Source organism: Barbatula barbatula, assembly GCF_947034865.1.
Source record: "Barbatula barbatula genome assembly, chromosome: 25".
Lineage (NCBI taxonomy): Eukaryota > Metazoa > Chordata > Actinopteri > Cypriniformes > Nemacheilidae > Barbatula > Barbatula barbatula.
Genome location: NC_136788.1, coordinates 4,284,368 through 4,289,428, shown reverse-complemented (window position 1 = coordinate 4,289,428; position 5,061 = coordinate 4,284,368). Strand labels below are relative to the sequence as shown.

General features: G+C 36.4%; 1 long non-coding RNA gene across 1 annotated transcript; it reads right to left on the bottom strand.

The window, feature by feature from the left end:
* Window positions 1–337: 337 nt before the first annotated feature.
* Window positions 338–2,632, bottom strand: LOC306890738. The gene is made up of 3 exons (XR_013786299.1): window positions 2,508–2,632; window positions 1,074–2,406; window positions 338–679 (listed from the first exon to the last, which is right to left on the bottom strand). It is a non-coding gene; the product is annotated as an uncharacterized lncRNA (long non-coding RNA).
* Window positions 2,633–5,061: the final 2,429 nt, after the last annotated feature.

The window sequence follows — 5,061 nt, the reverse complement described above, 5'->3', positions numbered from 1 at the left end:
TTCTGTTTTTAAAAAAACTATTTATATTTGTATTTATTTATTTTTTGCATTCAATATATTGTTAGGTTATATTTTTCAAAACTAGTTATTTGACTCTTATGTTTATTTGAAATGCTGTTAAGACTTTGTCACTGTTGATGTCACAGCTACTTTCTATATTTATATTTTAATCCTTAATCAAAATAAATAAATGTCACAAAGGTAATATGTTTTCAACTCTGATCATTTCTAAAATCTAAAATCATTTACAAACATTATTTTGGTGATTCTGAGCATTTTGAAACATTAGTGAAAACTGTATGAACATTCAGATCAACATGAATGAAAAGAAACTTTACAGAAGATCTCATTTTTATTTATTTATTATTTGGATCTTATTATGAAGTTGTTTGTTTCTTGTGTGAGTTTGTGACTATTGTGTGTTTGTCAGGCTTCACTCGTCCTACAGTGAGCGTCCTGCCGCCCTCCAGTGAAGAGAGTTTTTCACAAAGAAAACAGCAACACTGATGTGTTTGCTCAACAAGGGTTTCCCCTCAGACTGGAGTGTGATGTGGAAGGTGGACGGGAGCAGCAGATCTCAGGACAGCAGTGTTGGGCTCCTGGAGAAGAACGGTCTGTACAGCTGGAGCAGCAGTCTGACTCTCTCTGAGCAGGAGTGGAGCTCAGGGGTCTCAGTGAGCTGTGAGGCCAAACACAAAGATAACAGTCAAACAGTTACTAGAGAACTCAAGAGACAAGATCAGTGTTCATACTAGACTCTCTCTCTCTCTCTCTCTCTCTCTCTCTCTCTCTCTCTCTCATCTGACATCTGCTCTGCTTTTCACAGCATCTCACAACAGTGCATGTGTGCTTTATTCATTCACTGCTGATTGTGTTTTCTTCAAATTCATCAAATAAAATCATATTGAATCTTTGACTTTGACTCATTTTGTGTTTTTAATACAATAAATAAACATCACTCAGTGAACCATGAAAACACAGGAGAGTGTTCTGGGTTCAGAAGGAACCGGCGAGCTCGGTGCCGCTCCCCGGACAGCACGCCAAACACACAAACCTTTCATACTTCTGCTAACCTTTATTATCTGCATCGGTGAACTCGTGAAATACTTTTACTGTAACAGTCGTTCATTCAGCAGCAAACAATACAAGGTACAGGTTTCAAATCACCTTCAGTGCTGAATGAATGTAAAACTGTAAACACAGCAAACACAATGAATGTTACACTTAAGCCCAAACAAACTGACAAAGGCCATAAAATACAGAATATAGGCTACAACATGAACAACATGGATCACAGAACACGAGTTGTTTACATATGAAAGCAGAAAATATATAATAGTTCATTTCACAGTCTGTACAACAATACTGTGGGTGCATTGTGAAAAAAAGGGGAAAAACTGTTAATTGAGATCTGAAATCCACTAAATATTCATTAACATCAAGCCGTTCTTCAACATTTAGCCATAAAGTTTCATCAAAATCTCAGGGAATGTCCTTATTGTTCAGGCTCCGTGGGGAAAACCTTCTGGCATGAAGAATCCAGGCTTGATATTGCTCTGCGGTTATATCACTGCAAGCTTCATCCATGTCTTGAAGAAGGGAGACATGCTCATGTTGATGGTGATCATACAACTGTAACTTACAAATGATCAGATGACAATCAGACTTAAAAATCTATGGACATAATAAATGATTCATTGATTCAACATTAAGATCAGTTGAATTAAATGATATAAAGAGAAGAACAAGAGATTCAAATCAAAAGTTTGATATTGATAACATCATGTAAGTCAGTTACTGTTTGTAAACATGCAGAAAAGTGTATTTTTATCATCTGTTGTGTAGTGTTTTGTAAATGTACCACTTGCTTGTACAAATTACACCAAACCAATAAAAAAATTAACATTTATAAAAAGTAAATAATTAAACCACTGCTGAAATGTGTTTTAAAAACAATGTAAAACAAAATTCAATTGTTGTTATTTAAAGGAACTCTCCTCCCTCAGCAGCTGCAGTATGTGTGAGGTGTATCAGTGCAGTCACTGTTCAGTCTGACTGACGGAGGTTTTTGTACGACTCTTTATCACTGTGTCAACACCCAGCTACTAGGAATGTGTAAACTCTGACAGTAATAATCTCCTGCATCTTCAGTCTGAACTCCACTGATGCTCAGAGTGAAATCTGTGTTTGATCCACTGCCACTGAATCTAGATGATATTCCAGACTGGAGGGTTGATGTGAGATATATGAGGAGTTTAGGAGCTTCTCCAGGTTTCTGTAAGTACCAGTGTAAGTAAGTTCCACCATGCACTGCACTGCTGACTTTACAGTTTATTTGAACATGTTGTCCTGGTTGAACTGCTGTTATTGATGGAGTCTGAGTAAGAGTGTACTGTCCTCTACACTCTGAAAAAACAACAAACATGAAATATAAGAAACACTGAAACAAATGAAGATTTCACTCTTCAATGAATGAATAATAATGATGAAAATGTTACGACACAAACCTTGAGCAAACACTGTGAGTGTCCAGATGAAGATGATGCTGAACGTCATTGTTGTTCTTGTTGGTTTGTGTGATGATGAAGATTGTGTTGTGTTGTGTTGTGTTGTGTTGTCAGTCATGAAGTGTGATAAACTCACAGCACTATAAACACTCTCAGACACTGAAGCACGTGATCACAATGCAAAGAAGTGGGCAGGATTCTTCTGCTACAGTCTAGTGCACTATAACTATTGAATGGACATGAAGGGGTTCACACCAGTGAAGAGAGTAAGCAGGAGCATCGCTACCCGATCCGTCACAGAAACACAATTTGTGGGAATAACATTACTGTTCTCCTGTATCTTTATCCTTTCATTGTGATAAAAGTTCAATAAACAAATTAAGCACAAAAAAGGAGAAATTCCTGACAAGCCCTACAGAGCATCAGAAGGTAAAACGGGCGTCTATGAATAATACCCTCAAAGGAAACTAAATACAGAGAAACTGTCTGTCACAACCATTCTTTCTACCTTTACAACATTCCTTTCTGTAGTGCTTTCGGGATTTTCAGAGTAGTTTCCATCCCATCCAAAACAATTTCTATTATATCCACTAAATCCACAAATTTTTTTTATTTTTGTAGCAGGGTATTATCCCCTTCTGTTTAGACCAATAAAACTGATCTGTTTGTATCATTTTAATAAATTTTTTCTCAATTGTTTACACACATTTTCTGAAAGCACGCCTCATATTCTCAGAACTCTACACACAAATAAAAAAACACAAACACAATTGGCAAAACCCCTCAATTCTCCTGCAAAATGAAACTTCTCATTCAAAACAATGTTCTTTCTTCTCAAAATGGTATTTTGTTTTCAAATGACACACAAACCATCATATGAATAGACATTTATAAGAACCAGTTGAACACTGATGTGATCTTTATAAAACACTATAATGAATGGAAAACACTTCTCCATTCATCATAATGACTTTGCTCTTTATATGGTTCAGTGTTACACTTACTACAGACAGTACATAAGTGTGTTGTAAAATATTTGTAGTATATATATATATATATAAAAAATAGATTTTATAGTCAGAACACACAAATACACGATAACAAATATATTTTTTTTTTCCAACAAAAACAATGTACAGTGTACATCCCAACCAACGCAAAGTTGCACATACAGTGGTCTACATACAAAACAACAGAAGAATTGACTGTATACAGTTACAGTAAAAAACTATGCTGCATCTTCTCTTCGGTTTGGGTCTGACCACAGCACATCATCCACATCACAAGCAATGTTTTTCAGTCCAGTCATCATCAGCTGCTTTATCTCCACATGTGTCTTCCATAGCTTGAAGAAGGGGTATAAGCGTTTGTGAAAGGTGTTTGCCCATGTGATGAGTCAGTGTGGATATTTGAATGGCAGTGTGTTCCTTGTGAAAACAAGAGATTTTTCTGCCCGAAAATTGTGCCACATGCAGAGAATTGTGTGTAGTGTTTTGAAAAAAGTGTGTTTTAGATCTGCAATGTGAGTGTAAAGCAGGAATTGTGCTTGTAGTTTAGCAGAATTGGTTCAGGGGGTTGGTGCATGAGTTACATGTTGTGGTCATTGTGTCTCAAGTACCAATATTTGTGTGTAAACAACCGAGAAAAACTGTAATAGGTCAGCGAGGGAGACCTACAATTACAGTTACAACAGCTGCAATTCCTAATGACTCAGGGCTACACCATCAAACGCATGGCACGGCTTTTGGGATGTTCTGCATCATTTCTATATAAGAGGACAAAAGCTCTGGGTTGCCAATCCGGAATTCCACATAAATTTGTTTTGATAGATGAGGAGTTAGAACAGCACACCAGACGACTCCACAATCTGTTTTCTGGCAGTGAGGTACAGTACTGGTGTGCTGTTCTAACTCCTCATCTCCTCATCTTTACATTTAAAATAATATTCAGTATAATGATGTATTATAATTATAATAAGGAACTACTTTGTTATTATTCACCCAAAATTAGTTTGTAAACAAAGTCATTTCGTATGCCAAGATTTTCGGTGATTGATATGTCTAGTAGGCCTATTTAACTTCATTAAACTGACAACAGGGTATCGTCCCTAACATGCTTCTTGTTTTTGTTCTATGACTAAATGTAGTAGGCCTACTGGTATTGGATTTAATGGGTGAAATATTCTTAAGAGTCTTAAAAATGTTGTGTTCCTATAGCTCACTTTGTAGAACACCGTGTTGGGTCATGGGAATTTATCCCAGGGAACAGGTATCTTAAAAAAAAAAATACTTGCCTTCAAAAAGCATACATGTAAATGTTCAAGTGCAATACTTCAGATTCTTATAGTTATCATGCACACCCCATCATAACAGATGATGAGAGCATTCAGTGGCGCAAAAAGTGGGTATGCGCTATATGCGGCGCATAGGGGCGCCGCACCACGGGGGGCGCCAACGCGATGGTTTAATAAATGTGAAATAATAAAAGTTATATACATTTTTCTAAAATTTATTTAAGTTATTGTATGTATAAAAAGTTACATACATTTAAGAGG